The 20468-nt window shown below is 39.4% G+C and overlaps 1 long non-coding RNA gene across 1 annotated transcript; it reads left to right on the top strand.

The window, feature by feature from the left end:
- Positions 1 to 5766: 5766 nt before the first annotated feature.
- Positions 5767 to 20031, top strand: LOC117528296. Its single transcript, XR_004565725.1, has 3 exons — positions 5767 to 5778; positions 8983 to 8990; positions 19853 to 20031. It is a non-coding gene; the product is annotated as an uncharacterized LOC117528296 (long non-coding RNA).
- Positions 20032 to 20468: the final 437 nt, after the last annotated feature.

The raw sequence follows: 20468 nt of genomic DNA, 5'->3' as shown, positions 1-20468 counted from the left end.
AGGCCGTGATGCCAGTTGGTGCATCGGGCTTATCCCTGGATACTGTAGTGTGAATGGGACAAGATGCCAGTCCATCACATTTAATTCCTCAGCCAGTACTCACTTATGGCTTGTTGGACTGGAACAATGCAGATAACTTGACTTGTCCAAAGACACAGACAGGTACCATGAGTAGGAATCAAACACAGGTCTACATGGGTGGCGGGAAACTCCATATCCTGCTGAGCTCTGGCCTTTCAAATTTCACAAAACTGACCAAATTTAGTTTCTTCCAAAATTCAAGAATTTTAATGTTGGTTTATTTTTGTAACAAGTTGCAAAATTACAGCTCATTAAAATGAAGGGAACATATTCATCTGGGGGGAATTCCATGGTGAATATTTTCTTACCTTTCACAGCATTGTGCAGACTCACTACAGGAGGAAGCCTGTGTGCATATGTGAGGGTTTAAGTTTATCACACTAACATCCATAAGATGTCTTGTAAATCACTTCAGAGTGTTTTCTGGTTTCAAAAACAGTGTTTTTTAGATTTAGAAGTGTTTATTTCTTGCTAACTTTTACAAAATATATGAATGATATATTACATTTATTCAGAAATAAGTTGTTTGAAGCATTTTCTGCCATCTTGGTTGATGTAACGCTGCCTTTCTTTACTCTGATGGCTGTCATGTCCTTCCCATCTTCCCACATGATCTGACCTCTCTATTAAATGTAGGTCATGGTGTCTGATCTCTTGAAATTCTCCTCTTCAGGGGGAGAAATTCCAAATTGTCTCTAAACAGTGCAAATTTAATCATATGGCAATATCATATTATGAATCCCTTATTAAATGATAAAGAGTAAAATTATAGTGGTGCTAAAAAAACCAAATTGTTCGTCTGACTTCAATGTTAAAAACCCCAGAGGCCGTACAGCTTTAATTAATAACTGAAATGCCTCACAGGACTGATGTATACACAGTGTGTAACGTGTGCCCTCCCTCGCTGCGGGGCAGGCAGCCAGTGAGCTGGAAGGTCACTTTGTGTGTGTAGTCAGACAGGCAGTCAGTCTGTCTTGCAACATTTCTCTTATGATGAGATGACTTCATTGTACTGGCCTGATTGTCGCCAACCTTTGTATATGCATTATACATAGTGACCCCAAGAAGCCCTTGGCGTTGGGGTCAAAAGGTCAAGGTTGCTGGAGCTACTTTCTAAAAATCTTGTAAGCACAATAATCTTTTTAAACTGGCCAATTGTCAACAGACTTGGTGTGTTAGGTATACTGACCCCTGAAAGCCTCTTAAATTTAGAGGCAAAGGTCAAAGTCACTGGAGCGTAAATTTTGGACTTTGTAATTGCCTGATTGTCACCAAACGTGGTATATTGACACAAGAAGACTATTGATCGTCAAATTGTTCTGTAATTTATGTTCGTAGCATGGCCCAAGCAGAGGGTCACCCCTTTCAGTCTGGTCTGCTTGAGGTTTCTTCCTCAGAGGGAGTTTTTCCTTACCACTGTTGCTCTGGGGGTGAGTAAGGTTAGACTTGTGTGAAGCGCCTTGAGGCAACTCTGTTGTGATTTAGCACTATATAAATGAAATAAATTGAAAAATTGAAAATTGAGATGGTCAGAAGTCAAAATCACTCAACTGTACTTTAAATATAACAATGCTAAAATACCCTCGGACCATATGAGCCTTGTGTTCTTTATAATTTGCAGTTGGTTTAATAAATTATTAAGATCCTGTCGTCTACATACAATTTCTACATGTTCAGTGAAGCCCCTCTATTAATTAGTCAATCAAAAACATATTCACATTTTAACAGCATCACAGGAGGCTTTGCGTGTGTGTGTGTAAATGAACTTTTGACACAAGCAGCAGTTATGCAAATAAAGGAATATTTGTAGAACACCCTCTGTGCATTTGCTGGTATAAATGAGACAAATTTCACACCCTGCTCAGCGTGTCGCTCTCGTTGGAGCGACATCTCTGCTATTTTGGCACTGTGGGCTAGTCCGTTCGGACTACTTTCGTCTGACCCAGCGCTGAATTTCCTGACATGAGAAGATGCTGCTGGATGAGTGTGAGTATATTGACTTACAATCATTTAGGTGCAAAAACACACGAGATACACAAGTTCTTGTGCCAAATATACTCCTTATGTTTTTGTTACCCATGAAAATCATCACAAATACAGCATTGTTTGGAACTACTTTTTGCACAGGATTCATCATGCATGTCAGCCGCAGGTGCGTACTAACACAGAATATACAAAAACTGTATCATTGTTCGGCAAAATGGACAGCGTACCACCTTTAGCTTGCCAGAACTAAGCTATTGGTGCTCGTGGAGAGTATGACAAAATTGACAAAATTCCATAGGAAGTTAGCTTTGAGTTATGTGTTATCAGGTTACATTTTAAGTTTTAGAAGTGTTTATTTCTTGCTAGCTTTACATAATATATGACAAAGAGGATATATTTACACACAACGAAACAGAGTTATGCAGCTAGCTACCAGCCTGTGACGTCACCATGCTAACGTCCACAAAATAAGTTCAGAGATGTTATTAGGTTCCAAAAATGGCGTTTTCTGTTTTAGAAGTGTTTATTTCTTGCTAGCTTTTACATAATATATGACAAAGAGGATATGTTTACACACAAACAAAACAGAGTTATGCAGCTAGCTACCAGCCTGTGACGTCACCATGCTAACGTCCACAAATAAGTTCAGAGATGTTATTAGGTTCCAAAAAATGGCGTTTTCCAGTTTTAGAAGTGTTTATTTCTCCTTAGCTTTTACATATATATGAGATATAAGCATATAAACACAAAGCAAGGTGGTTTTGAAGAGATCAGCCACTGACGTCACGGTGCAACTCATTCCCTGCCACTCAAAAACAAAGCAGAACAGATTGAAACAGAATGTGACTTTTTAACCTCTTAAAATATTTTAAAATATGTCAAGGTTAGCCATCCTTGAATATGTCCATGGTATGTGTCCCAAGAATGTTCTCTGTGAATTTGAAGACAAGGCAGTAATAGAACTGGACTTTATACTGAGCACAGACAGATAGACAGATGGGTGGACGTCAGGTCTTCGCAATACCCGATGGCCATATCTTGGATAAAAACCTTCTGCAGAAGGTCACGTCACTTGTCGGTGGTGAGTTTATTAAAGTTTGCCCAGGCAGACCTGTGCACAGGTTGGAACAATGATTGACTTTACATTTGACTTTGTGACTTGATCAGGAAGTCATTCATACTGTTTGATCAGAAATATTTTACTAATACAATAACCTGCTTTTGGAGGGCGGTATGCATTCTCTGAGGCCAATGTTCATGCCCAGTCACCCAAATGACTGATAGTTGTTAGACGAGGGCAAATATCTGTCATTGCGGGCTTATCAGGGCTGGCCCAACCTTTATGGGGCCTTAAGCAGAATTTCATTTGGGGCCCCCCTACCATCACCTCAGCACCAGATGCCTCATTATTCCATAGGCTACACTGTTATGTGTGTACGTACCCACAATCATTAGCATTATTGTAATTATCTTACATCATACAGGTGTCATTCTTGTTTTAACCTTAAAGGGGTAGCAAACTCATAATATGTTTTAATTACTTCTACATAGAGTGATACGTCTGGTTCATTAATTTAACTATTTGAAAGTAACATCAGCAGGCAGGAGACTGCATTTATAGTAAACACGTTAATAGTTTAATTTCTTCAGATGTGCAATGGTGTGCAAAATGTTCAATATCCAAATACAAAATAGAATCAAATGACATTCACATATCTTACAGAAAAATAAAGTTGTAATCAAAACTAAATACTTAATAATAAATACAATACATAAATAATCTCCAAAATTAACATAGAAATCCACAACATAACAGCAATGTGTGTGCATAGCGCTAGTCGTTTTTTAACAAAGAAAAATGCGCTAAGAGGATTAGGAAAGTCTCCGGTTCAACTCAGAACAGAATGAAATGCTCCCACGTATGTTTACACCAAAAGATCACTGATTCGCTCATTTCGCTGTCAATCAAAAAGGGATCAGCCCTCAGACAGATCATCCAATCATCATGCAGAAGCTGAGCCTCCGGGCCAGCCCACTGCCCCATAGACCCCCAGAGACGCTGATCGTCCGATGGGCGGGACAAGCCCAGCATTTATCCAATGACTCGTCTCGTTTCGCTGCATGCCTATGGTCACTATTGAAGTCTGTGGACGCTCACACTGTTTAAAGCACTGTGAAGCTGCGGGTTTGAGTGAGAGGAAAGCCGCGTCGTTACCAGTGATAAGAAGCTGATTCTGAACAAAAGTTGAGCGCGTTGTAGCGCATATTTAGTCAGTGACATGTACACACAACAGTATATATTTGATCACTTATTTTTGACATGTTAGGGGAAGCTGAGCTTCCCTGCAGTCTTAGAGCAATCGCCTCTGACTTTAAGACACCCTAAAGCACTTTACACTAAAGGAACGGAGGATTTCGCAAATAATGACAACAAAAATTGTAATATTGGACATGCAAACCTACCTTTGTCTTGTTGTTTTTTTCTCGTCTTCCAACTTCTTCTTTTTTCTTTTCTCCGCTCCAGAGGGATAGTTTCTTTTCTGAGACATACTTGCACTCACTTCATTCCTCACGATTAGTCATCGACCACCTGAACCAAGCGTGCATCTAAATTTGCCCAAACGGTGGCAGCAGCCAACAGGAGGCATCAGTTAACCTAGTATTGGTAGTTTGTCAAATGAATTTATTTTTTTGGGTGTAATACAATTTCGTTTAAATTATTCAATATTATTTTAATTTCATGTATATATTTACTTTTTTATCACAACGTCTCGGTGCTCTCGGGGCCCCCTGGTGGCGTAGAGGCCCTAAGCGACCGCGTAGTTGGCGTATGCCTTGGGCCGGCTCTGGGGCTTATCATATCGTAAATATGGCTTTTAGTGTTATATCGGTACAAACCACCACCACTCTGTCTATGGACTTCCTTTTTTCTGTCCGCACGCCTTCATCGCTGTCACCATGATGATCACCTTCACTTGCCTATGATCCACTCCTGTGTTTGAATTCTTCCATGAGGAACTTTAATCTTGTGTGTGCGAGCTGCAGCTCACTCTGCTTTAACAGACTGTTGACTCTTCCCATCTCACTGCCACCCCTAATATTTCTAACATTTGACAAACTGAAATGTTTTTCTTCTTGATAATTCCCAACAGGTGGTCAATTTTCAAACCATTTTTTTCTTATCTGATGAATAAGCCTGGATGTGTCTTCGGTTATTTAAATGTGAAGGTTTTTTTAAAAAAATGACATTGACGTGTGACTCCATGAGTCTGGGTCATAATTTCAAATTTTGCTCTGGCAGTTTGAGAAGCATGAAGTCTCACACGGCAGGTGCAGCGTGCAGACAAAGAGCCGGCACCGTTAACAGTGTGAAGCACACCCTGCTCGGTGGAATCCTGTCAGAAAATAACACTTCTGCTCCTCTGCAGGTACTGAGGCGTGTTTGTGGTGTGAGCTGCTCAGGGTTATATTCAGTTCACTGTTTGTTTGAAGAGAAGATTTGTTCAGTGCAACTGACATTTTATACCAGAATGACGACTAAGTCATTATTCTGTGCACCTCCTATATAACTAAGGCAAAGCCAACCGGTGAAGGTGGTTAGTTACTAGTTACTTATTCAGACACTATTCTGCATTTTTTTTTTCGGTGAATGACATCCATGGATCCCAGAGATGCAAAATAGAGGAAATTGGTCTGAAATTGAAAATATCTGTCCAGTCCAGTCCGACACTTATTCGACTGGAAAAAATTTCCTTTATTTTTTTGGTCAGAATGGCATTCTTTTGGTCCAAGGAGATGATTAATATAGGTTTTGACTGAAAAATTTGGTTACAACTGTAAATTGTTATTCCGGATTTTAACACCTTTAACAGAAACAATGAGTTTTTGCAGTAGTTCCATTCCTTAAATTTCTCAAAAATAATATTCCTCTCAAATATAACTGGAGTCCCTGAGTTTAAACAGATCCTGACATTTTGTGGCAACAGTTTATTTTTAACTTTATATGTAATTTGCACTGTGATGTAATCAACCAATCCAACTTGGCTCACAATTATGATTGTTACAAATATGCTCATAGCCTCTTTTGCAACAAAAAAACTGGATCGCGGGGGTAGCAGCTCAAGCAAAGCCGCCCAGACCTCCCGATCCACACACACTCCCCCAGCTCCTCCGGGGAACCCCGAGGTGTCCCCAAGCCAGCTGAGAGACGTAGTCCCTCCAGCATGTCCTGGGTCTTCCCTGGGGCTTCCTCCCAATGGGACGTGCCCGGAAACCAGGTGTCCAGGGGACATCCGGAAAAGATGCCTGAGCCACCTCAGCTGGCTTCTTTCGACGTGGAGGAGCAGCGGCTCGACTCCGAGCTCCTCCCGAGTGGCCGAGCTCTTCACCCTATCTCTAAGGGAGCGCCCAGCCACCCTGCAAAGGAAACACATCTCGACCGCTTGTACTCGCGATCTCGTTCTTTCGGTCATGAGCCAAATCTCATGACCATAGGTGAGGGTTGGAACGTAGATCAATCGGTAAATCGAGAGTTTTGCCCCCCCTACTCAGCTCTCTCTTCACCACGATGATCTGATGCAGCGACCGCATCACTGCAGATGCTACACCGATCCGTCTATCAATCTCACGCTCCATCCGTCCCTCACTCGTGAACAAGACCCCGAGATATTAAACTTATCCACTTGAGGCAAGGACACTCCACCGACCTGAAGAGGGCAAGGTACCTTTTTCCAGTCGAGAACCATGGCCTAGATGGGTGTTTCCCTCCCTCTGGCCATGCCCTTGTTCTGGTGCTTTGCAAACCTGTTTCTGATTTGCTGATTGTCACCTGGGGTTATATAAGCTCACTTGGTACATTTGCTCCTCGCCAAAATTGATGTGCCTTGTGCCCTCTTTCCAGCTCTGTACCTTGCATTCCATAGTCCTACCTGTTTGATCAACCATGTCTCAGCCTGATGATTTTTGTACTGCTCTTTTTTCTGGACTGCCTACTAGTGTACCGACCTCTGCCTATCCTACCAAGTAAAGCCTTTTTACAACCAGAGATGCCTGTTCGAGCCGTGCACTTGTGTCCAACAGTTTCTGACCAACCAGCCTGATAATTGAATGATCAATGTAATTTACAACACCAGTAAATGATATGTTTCTGTCACTGACATTAATGAATGAAGCTCCTCACCATCTCACCATGTTATTTAGGTCTTTCAGACTTTTTTTTCAGTAAAATGGATTTGGGGGAGCATTAGCATGCTAAAACTCTTCATCTTATTTGATTAAGCTGGCTTTTGTCAGCTTATTTAATTATTATTATTATTATTATTATTATTTGCTTAAATTTAAAATTGTTTGGGCACTACACAATACTTACTTTGAAATCTGAGACATGTTTTCGGTCAGTACCACATCTGGGTACTTCATCTGTGAGGTTTTAGCAATGTGCTTAGCACATCGGTGACTGATCTAATGTGGAAGCAAACCGGAAGTGATGATGCCGCGACAGGGTCCTCATGCTGGATGAAACAGATGGTATGCACAGTGCCTTGCATTCAAAATGGCAGTGCCCATGGGTTCTAGGAGTCCTCATGGCATTCACTCAATGTTCAGTATAATCCAGGTGTAATTTCTTACTACATCTTTATACCCAAATTTGGTGCAAAAGCAGTTAGCATGTTTACCTCTGAGCAAGAAGGTCCCGGTTCAAAGGCCAAAGTTCCCTATTCTGCTTTTATATCTGGAGTTGCTTCCAGAAGGGATCAAGCATAAAATTTGTGCCACAACAACATGTGGCTCCACACTGAATCTCCTATGGTGACCCTGACTAAAACCTGGAGAAGCTAAAAGTAAATCATCCAAATCTCCTTTGGGATCAACAAATTTGATCAGTTCCACCAAATTGCTCAATTTGATGAATTACTCAAAACATTTTTGAGTAATTCTTCCAAAAAAACAAAAACAAAACAAAAAAAACAAACAAACCAACAAAAAACCCCACAAGAAATTGAATTAACACAAGTGCAAGGTTTATTTATATATTTATTTAATTAAGATTGCAGATTTCTTTTTCGGGAAAGATGCATTACAGTGACATACATCGTATGTTCTTGAAAATATGTTCCAAATCAAATTCAAATATCTTCTGTATGTTAAAAGCAAAGTGGCCTCTTTGTATGCGTACGTGTGTGTGGAGCTTCGATCATGGTGAATCCAGGGAGAGCTTACATTTGCTGTTTGGTATGCTTCTGAGTTTTGGGTCAAGGATGAATGCTGCAAAAACAGAAAGTTGATAGATCTAATATTTTTGGAGAAATCAGGGATATTACATAACAACAGTGAACAATGGACTTTGAATTCACCATTAATCAGCCCTGGTAACCAAACAAGCTCCGAACAAAGGAAATATCTCAGTCTTGCCAGTTGTAAAACATGACATCAACTAAATGTGGCCAAATAATAAATACAATATTCACAAAACCTTCTCATTTCATGTCCTGCACTTCCAGTACAATCATTATAGAAATTTTGCATACTTATTACCACCCTTGAAGAATGACAACTACCTATTTTATACACACCACCCAATCGAGAACCTGTGGATCCACACGGGCAATGCACTAGACTATATTATAATAGTCAAGTGGCCTCTGTGTGTGTGTATATGCATGCATGCATGAGTGTGTGTCTTTGGCTTTGCTCACGGAGAAACTGGGAGAGCTGACATTTTCTGTTTGGTAAGCTTATGTATTTTGGGTCAAGGATGAACGATCAAAAACGGAAAGTTGATAGGACAAATATTTTGAAGACATTAGTGATTATTAGCTTACCAGTGAACAATGGACATTGTGCTGCATTGCACCATGGGAGTTTGGGGTATTGGGGGTTTTGAATGTTGTTAATGTGGTTCATTTAGTTTTACAGTGTTGTTAGTGTTATTCTGAAGTGCCCTGCCCAGCGGAGGGCAGGGCACTTTGGGTCTTAACTAGTACTGTGCCTGTGGTCTTCCATTTCCTCACTATGTTCCTCACAGTGGAAACTGACAGCTGAAATCTCTGAGATAGCTTTTGTATCCTTCCCCTAAACCATGATGTTGAACAGTCTTTGTTTTCAGATCATTTGAGAGTTGTTTAGAGGCTCCCATGGGATAAAAAAACTTTATAACCTGCCATCCCTGGTTCTCAAGACCAGGCACATAAGTGGCTCTACTCTACTTTTCTACTCTCCTATTTTACTCTTCCTTTTTAGATATTTAGATATACCTCTGTATACTGGGCATAATTCCACCTTAGAATTGGAATATAATATATAACATATACCTTACTGAATTTTCATGTTGCCACTCATTAGAAGGGATGCAAAGAGGGGAAACATTTGCAAATGGCCACCTTAAATACCCTTTCTCATGATTGGATTCACCCGTGTAAGGAGGTCAAGGGTCAATGAGCTTACCAAACCAATTTTGTGTTCCAATAATTAGTGCTAAATGTATTCAATCAGCAAAATGACAAGGGTACCCAAATTTATGCACCTGCCCAATTTTGCTTAAATAATTATTGCACACTTTCTGTAAATACTAGAAACTTCATTTCACTTGTGTGTTCACACGTGTGTTCATCTGCTATATGATATATTTAACTGAAATATCTGATCCAGACAACCAATGATTTATAAAAGAAAATCATGAAAATGATCAGGGGTGCCCAAACTTTTGCATACAACTGTGTGTGTGTGTGTGTATATATATATGTGTATATATATATGTGTATATATATATATATATATATATATATATATATATATATATATATATATATATATATACAGTGAGGACACTCAAAGCGCTTTACAAATAGTGCCTCACATTCACGCCCGATGTCAAGGTGCTGCCATACAAGGCTCTCACTACACACCGGAAGCAATAGGGAATTAAAGACCTTGCCCAAGGGCCCCTTGTGATTTTCCAGTCAGGCTGGGATTTGAACTGAGGATCTTCTGGTCTCAAGCCCAATGCCTTAACCATGAGACCATCACCTCCCCCAATAGTGGATTTTTTAATAGTTGCACTGAAAGAATAAATCACCACTTAACTAGTTACAGGAGAGTTAGTTTTCCCTTGCAATGACAATGATTATTACTCAGCTCTATGAGCTTCAGCCGAATATTGGTAATAAAGCTCATAGCAATAATGCCTAAAGCTCTAAAACTATGCACAAGTAGACCTAAGAAATGTCTTAAAATAGGTTGTCCAACACAAAACTCAACATGTGACTACATACAAGCCACTTAATATTATTATTATTATTATTATTAGCTATGCCTATATGTTGGAATAAGGGATTAGGGATAGAACTCTTCAAATTATTGTTCATTACTTTCCATTTCAGTCATACTCACAGATGAAATGTTTGTCCACAGCCTTTGAACTGGCGATTTGTGCAGTTTATGGCATTTATTTGGCAAGATCACAAAGAATAAAATTGCATGCCCCTGGTGAAAGATCGGTAGAAAAGGCCATTCAGGAGCGGATCATGCGAGTGGTAATATGGGGGGGCCGATTTGCTTCAAAAAATATTGGTCAATGAGCTATTTCGTGTTATATGCAGATCAGTGGGTTTTGGGGTTTTAAATGTTGTTATTGTGGTTCATGTTATTTTTACAGTGTTGTTCGTATTTTTGTCATTCAGTTGGTTTAGTTGGTTTAGTTAAGTGTCATGTTGACGTTATCATGAGTGAGAACAATTGTGCGTTTGATGTCTTCCGCCACCATTTGTGTTTGTGGGTGTGTAAAAATAAGTGTGTACAGTACATGTGTGCATGCATGTGTGCAATTTCAAACACGGACAAACTGGGGAGAGCTGACATTTGCTGTTTGGTATGCTTACGTATTTTGGGTAAAGGATGAATGTCGCCATAATGGAACATTGATAGGACTAATACTTTTGAAGAAACTATGAAAATTAGCTAATAACACAGAACAATAGATATTGAGAATTACATTCCAGACTCACACGCCAACCCAGGGAGTGTGGTAAATAATCTATATATTGCATGCGTAATTTTATTCAGTTAGTTCAATGAGAGTACATAATATGATTGTAAATAAGTTAAAATACATGGATGATACAAGAAAGTGAAAACGCTTATTTCCATTGTGGTCCATTTAAAAATGAAATGACAAAATAGAAGTTATAATAAATAAAATATAATAATAATACAGTGTTTATGATAACAAGAACCTAAACAATTTATAAATACATTAAGACAGCGAATTAACATTAAAAAATACGTAATTAACAGAAAATAAAAAGGATGAGGTCTTTTTCTAAAAACTGACTTACATGCCATTTCAACTCATTATAAAAACTTTGGATAATTTACAGTATTACCACCCTTGAAAAATGTCAGCTACCTCTTTTATAAATACTACCCACTCTAGAGCCAGTGGATCCACATGGGCAGCGTATAAGTAATACATACTTTTTCTCTGAGATTATCCATCTGCACACCAAATTTCATTAACATCATCATACAACATTTTACTTACTTACTTTGTGCCAGATATTCTGGATTTTAGTTCTAGAATATATTCCAGATCACCTCCAAAACTGAATTAGTCTATCAGTCTATCAGTTTAAAAAATAAAGACTATAAGCACATTCATGCAAGCTGGTCCAAGTCAAAGTGCAAGTCTACTCAAGAAAGAAAAATAAAACCTGCAAATGACCGGACAGGATGTACGGACTGACTTTTTTGAGCAATAGAAAATGCATATCTCGAAAGATCTGTGTCAGAAAAGAAAAAGTGGTTGTTGGCTTGGTTGTTGAAAAACGTAACATGGAACTGCAGCGGTTCTCTCTTTTATATGCTCACATTGAAAAATGCACCTGTTGTGTTACAGTAATCCAAACAAATGAGCCCTCCAGTCGCTCCCAATTATGTATTTATGTGTTTGTTTCAGCTCATCATCTATCAGCAGAAATTTAAAAATCACGAACATACTGTATACATCTTCAACTGCTTATCCAGGATTGGGTCACGGGGACAAATATATAACTATAAAAAAATAGTATCCATTTACTAACTGAAGCAACCACTGATGTCGACGTGACTTGTGTTGTAATAAGAAATTGCTTTTTGTGTTTTAGCAGTCTCACTGTGGACAGACAGATTACAATACAAGTCTCTTTCTGCTTTGCTTGATGCAATAAGGAGCCCTGCCTAGATTTAGCAAAAATAATGCTATAAGTTAATAAACATTGCCTTCTCAGCAAATTGTCTTTTTATTTTTGCTTTGACACGTGAAATGTTTGCTGATGAAATGTGTGGCAGTTTGTTTGTAGAGCTACTTTGCTGTCTCATTCTTTGATAGTTAGCTAGATACTGGTGCTATCATCGTGAAACACAGCAAACAACTGGTGAGCTGACGGCGTGTGTGAGAACAAAATATTTGGTGACATCAGCAGTGTCTAGATCTACATCTTTACCTAGATCTGGTTTGTCCATGTTCACCGTTTCACTCGAACTGTTTGCTTTTGTGTGGCGCTGCTAACGGAAATAAACCAATAAAGAGAAGAGAAGGAAAACAAATGCTGTCAGGGTTAAGAAACAAGCAAACATGATAAGAATCAGGGTCGACGTCTTGTTAGTCGTCCACTTTTGTCAGGGTGCTCTTTGAATGCAGGCCTGAACCGCAAGCCGCCAAGATTGCTCCGAGCTTTACATTAACGAGGAAGACGGCCTTCCCTTTGTGAGGAGGGAGTGTGGGTAAAACCGCGAGCTGTTTCTTCAGCTGTCACCACGTCTGGATGTGAAGTGTCACTCGTTTATTTCCCACCCACAGCATCCGTTCGTGCCCAAAGGCTATCACTATTGGGAATGATTATGCTGGATTTGCTGGCGCTCTTCCAGAAGCAGGTTCAGAGCGCGTCAGAGCGGTGAGTCACCGCGGGATCACCGGCTGTGTCACAGATAAAGGAGGAGGCTCAGAGTGACAGAATGGAAAGTGTAAACAAATACGACCTCCAGGCGACTTGTCTTTTATTCTGACGTGCCTATTTTCTCTCAGCCTTTTAAGTGGAGATTCATTTCCTTGTTTGCATTCTTTGCCTCGATTCTTTCTTTCCTTTTTCCTCCACCCTGTTCAGACTGAAGAAAACAGCATTCCACTGTGAAACCATCTGCCTGGTAGGAAGCTGCTGTCCAACCCATAAGTCATGATAACAGCCGTTTTCCTCCTTCTAACACACACTCACATTCTTATTCTTCTATCCTTGTGAAGAACCATTTGCATAATGCACCCCTGCATCAGGGCTTCCCCAAAATTTTCTTCCATTCCATCCTTGAAAGCCAAAATATCCCTGCCAACCCCACACTTCCTAAGTTCATCAATAAACTAACGCAGCCTTTACTTGCCTATTAATTATTTTGGTAAAATAACTTGAAAAATCTACCTCTATTGATTTTATTGAAGCATCAAGCACACATACAACATGTACAGCAGCTAAAATAAGTATTTAACACATCACCTTTTGTCTCAGTAAATATAGTTCTAAAGGTGCTATTGATATGAAAGTTTCACCAGATGTCGGTAACATCCCAAGTAATCCACACATGCAAAGAAATCAAACCATAGATGTCCATGAAGTAAGTTATGTGTAATAATGTGAAATGACACAAGAAAAAATATTGAACACCTAAAGAAAGGGAGGTGCAAAAAGACATGGAAAGCAAGAAACTAGCCGAAATCTGTCAGTAATTAGAAAGCAGTCCTGCCCCTTGTCAGTGCAAATTAATATCAGCTGGGTCAGTCCCAACTAATGGCTTATAAAAAAAGGTGCCTCATTACCAAGGTGTCACACAAGAAAAATCTCATGATGGGTAAAAACAAAGAGCTCTGCCAAGATTTTTGCAACCTTATTGTTGCAAAACATTCTGATGCCATTACTTACAGAATGATTTCTAAACTTCTGAAGGTTCCAGTGAGGACTGCTGTGGCCATAAGTGAAAGTGGCAAGAACATCCTTTCACCTTAAACTGGGCACAATTAGGTGAAGAGTGAAAAGAATGATCAGAAGAGTTCTCCAAGAGCCAAGGACCATTTGTGGAGAGCTTCAGAAGACCTAGATTTAGCAAGTGCAATTGTTTAAAGAAAACAATAAGTAATGCATTCAACTGCCATGGCCTGTATGCAATCTCACCACACAAGACTCCATTATTGAAGCTTGTTTAAAGTTTGCTGCACAACATTTAGACAAAACTGTGAAATTCTGGGAGAATATAGTCTAGTTAGATGAGACCAAAACTGAACTCTTTGGATGCCATAATACACAAAAATAAGTGGCACTGCTCATCACCCCAAAAACACCATACCAACAGTGAAGTTTGGAGGTGGCTCATTATGGTGTGGGGCTGTTTTTCTGCATACAACACTGGCAAACTTCATATAATTCAAGGAAGGATGAATGGAAAAATGTACCAAGACATTATTGATAAACATTTATTGCAATCTACCAGGATAACGAAGATGAAATGAAGGTGGACATTTCAGCAAGACAATGATCTCAAACACACAGCCAAGGAAACTCTCAGCTGGTTTCAGAGAATGTAAATAAAGCTGCTTGAATGTCCCAGCCAATCACCTGACTTGAATCCAATAGAAAGTTAATGGAAAGAACTAAAGATCAGAGTTCATAGAGGAGGTCCACAGAAGCTTCTGTAACCCATTCTTCTTATGTGGAAGAATTGGTCGAAACCACACCTGAGCAATGTCTGTGATGAGTTTCTCCAAACAGGAGGTGTCTTGAAGCTGTCATTAACAACAAAGGCTTTTGTAAGAAGTATTAAATAAATTTCGGTAAGCGTGTTTTTAATACTTTTCCCCTGTGTCATTCCATTGTATTACCCATAACTTAATTTCTGTACAACCCCAATTCCATTGAAGTTGGGACATTGTGTAAAATGTAAATAAAAAAGAATACAATGATTTGCAAATCTTCTTCAACCTATTTTCAACTGAATACACCACAAAGACAAGATATTTAATGTTCAAACTGATAAACTTTATTGTTTTTGTGCAAATATTTTCTCATTTTGAAATGGATGCCTGCAACATGTTTCAAAAAAGCTGGGACAGTGGTATGTTTAGCACTGTGTTAAACATTTCCTTCTGACAACACTCAATAAGCATTTGGGAACTGAGGACACTAATTGCTGAAGCTTTGTAGGTGGAATTCTTTCACATTCTTGCTTGATGTACGACTTCAGTTGTTCAACAGTCCGGGGTCTCCATTGTCGTATTTGGGCTTCATAATGCGCCACACATTTTCAAAGGGTGACGGGTCTGGACTGCAGGCAGGCCAGTCTAGTACCCGCACTCTTTTACTATGAAGCCACACTGTTGTGGACATGTACAGAATGTGGCTTGGCATTGTCTTGCTGAAATAAGCAGGGATGTCCCTGAAAAAGACGTTGCTTGGATGGCAGCATGTGTTGCTCCAAAACATGGATGTACCTTTCATCATTGATGGTGCCATCACAGATGTGTAATTTGCCCAATGGGCACTAACACACCCCCATACCATCACAGATGCTGGCTTTTGAACTTTGCGCTCATAACAGTCTGGATGGTCTTTTTCCTCTTTTGTCTGGAGGACACGGCATCCATGATTTCCAAAAACAATCTAAAATGTGGACTCATCAGACCACAGCACACTTTTCCACTTTGCGTCTGTCCATTTCAAATGAGCCCAGGCCCAGAGAAGGCAGCGGCGTTTATGGATGTTGTTGATGTATGGCTTTTGCTTTGCATGGTAGAGTTTTAACTTGCACTTGTAGATGTAGCGACGAACTGTGTTAACTGACAATGGTTTTCTGAAGTGTTCCTGAGCCCGCGTAGTAAGATCCTTTATACAATGATGTCGGTTTTTAATGCAGTGCCACCTGAGGGATCGAAGGTCACGGGCATTCAGTGTTGGTTTTCGGCCTTGCTGCTTATGTCTAGATACTTCTCCAGATTCTCTGAATCTTCTGATTATATTATATCCAATCAGGTGTTCTTTAAACATTCATCAACTTTCCCAGTCTTTTGTTGCCTCTGTCCCAGCTTTTTTGTATTGTGTTGCAGGCATCCATTTCAAAATGAGCAAATATTTGCACAAAAACCAATAAAGTCTATCAGTTTGAACATTAAATATCTTGTCTTTGTGGTGTATTCAATTGAATATAGGTTGAAGAGGATTTGCAAATCATTGTATTCTGTTTTATTTACATTTCACACAATGTCCCAACTTCATTGGAATTGGGGTTGTACTTGTTTGTTTTGATTTCTTCATATGTGTAGATTACTTGGGTTGGTATTGACATCTGGTAAAAATTTCATGTCAATAGCACCTTTATAAAATCATATATTTACCGAGAAAAATGGTGATGTGTTTAATACTTATTTTACCCACTGTACAGTTAAACTACGATTAAGCTGCTGTATTTATTTATTTATTTGTTTGTTTTTACCTATGCACATGTTGCTGTTGAATGTGAAATATACAGTTTAGGAAACTGAGTTCTCAGGCACAAAATAACACAAGTAAGACCTTGTCCTGGGCCCTGTTCTTTGTGTTATTTTGATGAAACTGTATGGTCTTTGACCGATGAGTTTTCACTATTTGCTGGAGAGATTTCATCTTTTTGAAAGCAGATGGCCTGTTCACAGTGACTACTTGTGTGATGTATTTTGACTGAACTGTGATGCTTTTAAATTTGACTTTTGCATGTTATCTGTTTGTGGATAGTTGTTTGTAATTTGGGTTTGTAGTCTCTTTCCTTTTCATATTTTACTCTTGCTGTAAACATGGCTTATAGATGCTGGCACCAGTGTCGCAGACTGAACGGTCCACCTTTTGCATCTGCGCATGCGTCATTTCGGAGCTCCGCCGCTCGTCTAAGACACAGTCTCTTCACCCAAAGTGATCAAATGGATTAATGGGATTATTAACCATCAGATAACAAGGTAAAATCATTCTAAAGTCAGTTTTAAGCAGAAACAGGGCCGTTTTAAGCAGAAACTTGGCGAAATTCCGTGATGCTTTGAAAGGCATCAGCTAGCAGCTCATTTAGCCGCAGCACTCTGATCGCTTCCGCCGCCTTTTATGATGAAATAATGCTGAATTTATGTGGAAATGACTGTTGTTCAAAAGCTTCAGATATCTGTCGCTGAGATAGATGATGACTGGAATGCAGTTTGAAGCAGAAACAAGGTTTCAATCTGTGAATCACAGCTAATGACGCATGCGCAGATGCAAAAAGCGGACCGATTTTTAGGGGTGACCGTTCAGTCGACAACACTGGCACAGCATTAAACCACTTTCACACACTGATTCACTGACTAACTCTTTGTGGATTACTGTACTAGCTGATTTTATTAAATGGACAATTTGGTGTAAAACTTGTGCCAAATCCCAATGTGGATCTGTGCTCTGTCTGCTATGGGAGCAACCAAAAGGACAACAATAATGTGTCTTTCTTCTAATTATTCCTTTCCTTTATCTTGCAGTAGTGCAGTGCCCATAGGAAGTTTTTATTCCTATAGAAAATAGGGAGCTTAAGTCGATTTTTTTATGGATGGACATATGAGGCTGTGTTTGAAGGTGGGATGTACAATGAGGTGGACTTATGTCATATTATGTTTTTATTTGAATATAGTATTTCATATTATTTTTTAAAAATCTGTTTTATTATCAATTATAGGAAAATAAAAGGATTCCTATTACACAGGTTCTCGGAAGAGAGTCAGGCAAAATTAAACAGAACATTTAGAATATTTGAAACAGCAAATCAGTGTCCCACCTCCTGAACACAGTTTATTTAAACTTGAACAAGCAAATATAAGATTTTATTCAGCTTATGTACTTAATGAAACGTTGTAAAAATTGTGGGAAAATATATTTTATTCATCTTATGTACTTCATGAAACATTGTACAAATTGTGGAAAAATATAATATTTTATTAATCTTATGTACTTACTGAAACTTTGTACAAATAGTGGGAAATTTGTTGGCATTATCAAAAAAAAAAAAAAAAAAAAAAAAACGGATTTTAGCTAACATCTCCATGTCAGGTTAAACTCAGTCACAAGGAACACTGACAGCATGCCTTTCACAGTAAACATATTTTCTGGGATGCTGGCTTTAAACATTTTATTGTGAAACAGCGTGAGCAACATGAACTATCTAGTGTTGTTTAACTTTACTACCAGTAACATCAGTGAGCCACTCCATCTTGGAAGTACGAATGTTACAATGTTAATCAAAACTAAGGTTTCAAAATAAACGTTTTGTAAATTAATCCCCAAAATTTTCATCATAAAGGATGCACATCATCGTGCTGTGAACAAACCATATCTGTAAGCTAAAGTCGATCTGACAAACAGCCCGATAGATATGCGAGTCACATACCCACACACAGACGTTTCTTGCTTTATAGATTATACACTCACCGGCCACTTTATTAGGTCAACTGCTTGTTAACACAAATAGCTAATCAGGCAATCACATTCCTGCAACTCTGCATTTAGGCATTTGGATGCGGTGAAGATGATTTGCTGAAGTTCAAACCGAACATCAGAATGTCAGGATTTGCCCCGGCCTGGGGTTCATGTCGGGTTTTCCCCTTATTTGGGTCTAGGCTTACAGTATGCTGAGGATTTTTATGGTTTTATTTTTCATATCTATTTACATTGTCAGTTAAGTCTTGTTTTGGTTCTGTTCATTTTGTTATTTTGTGTAATGCTTTTGTTACCAATTTAATTCTCTGTTTATCATTTATTTGTGGTTTAGTCATTCTTTGCATTACCTGTATTCTGTAGTCTCTGGTTTTGTTTTTGTTCATTTATTTATTTTCTATTCAGTCCATAGTTTGTTTTGTCATGTTTATTGTATTCACTTTCCCATATCAGGTCCCCTCTAGTTTTAGTTATTATCATTTGTTTTCTGGTTTTCCACTGTTTGACTCGCCACCTTAGTTCTTAGTTTTGCCCCTTTATTTTGTTCGCATTTATTATGGGTTGTCAAGTATGTCACGTTTTGCACTGTTGGGTTTTCTGTCACTTTAGTATCTTGCCCCTGTTCACTTTGCTTTTGTCCTACTCCACTCTCTTGCACTTGCCTTTGTCTTCCCCGGTCACGCCCCCTTCCAGCACCTTCTGCACACCTGTGTCTTGTTCTCTAATTTTCCACCTGCCTTATTTAAGTCTTTTGAGTTCAGCACCACCTCACCAGTATGTTGCAATCATTTGTATCCACGTCCCAGCCTTTTGTCTTGTCCTGTTTTTGCCTTGTCGTGTACCGACCTTGCTTTGTCTTTCGGATCTGCTTTTGCCTCAGCCCAAGTACTTAGTCTCTTCATGTTACTGAACCCTGCTTGTTTTTTGACCACGCCTTTTGTCTCACGCCTGCTTGTACCTCCGCTTTTGCTGTCTGCCAACTTGTGTACCGAACCACTGCTTTGCCTCCTGATAAAGTTTTTCTGATTATTCCATCAACTCTGCCTGTGGGTCTGCATTTGTGTCCTCCACCTTCTGTGCCACAAGTTCTCGCTGCCTGACACAGAATGATTTGAATGTTGTGTGGTTGTTGGTTCCAGACGATTTGGTCTGAGTATTTCAGAAAATGCTGATCTACTGGGATTTTCACACACAACCATCTCTAGGGTTTACAGATAATGATCTGAAAAGGAGGAGATATGCAGTGAGCAGCAGTTGTGTAGATGATAAAGCCTCGTTGATGTCAGAGGTCAGAGGAGAATGGACAGACTAGTTGAATTGGCGACTGTGTGATGCCATCATGTCAATATGGACCAACATCTCTGAGAGATGTTTCCAACAACTTGTTGAATCTATACCATGAAGAATTAAGGCAGTTCTGAAGGAAAAAGAGGGTCCAACCCAGGACTAGGAGGGTGTACCAAATAAAGTGGCCGGTGAGTGTATTTTGTGAGTGACTCACTGTTTGATAAGGTCTTTTAAATGATAATGATGATCAATCAATCAATCAATCAATTTTTTTATATAGCGCCAAATCACAACAAACAGCTGCCCCAAGGCGCTTTATATTGTAAGGCAAGGCCATACAATAATTATGTAAAACCCCAACGGTCAAAACGACCCCCTGTGAGCAAGCACTTGGCTACAGTGGGAAGGAAAAACTCCCTTTTAACAGGAAGAAACCTCCAGCAGAACCAGGCTCAGGGAGGGGCAGTCTTCTGCTGGGACTGGTTGGGGCTGAGGGAGAGAACCAGGAAAAAGACATGCTGTGGAGGGGAGCAGAGATCAATCACTAATGATTAAATGCAGAGTGGTGCATACAGAGCAAAAAGAGAAAGAAACAGTGCATCATGGGAACCCCCCAGCAGTCTA

The sequence above is a fragment of the Thalassophryne amazonica genome, chromosome 16 (genome assembly GCF_902500255.1).
Source record: "Thalassophryne amazonica chromosome 16, fThaAma1.1, whole genome shotgun sequence".
Lineage (NCBI taxonomy): Eukaryota > Metazoa > Chordata > Actinopteri > Batrachoidiformes > Batrachoididae > Thalassophryne > Thalassophryne amazonica.
The sequence above is the reverse complement of the archived record's forward strand: the minus strand, read 5'-3'. Positions and strand labels throughout refer to the sequence as shown.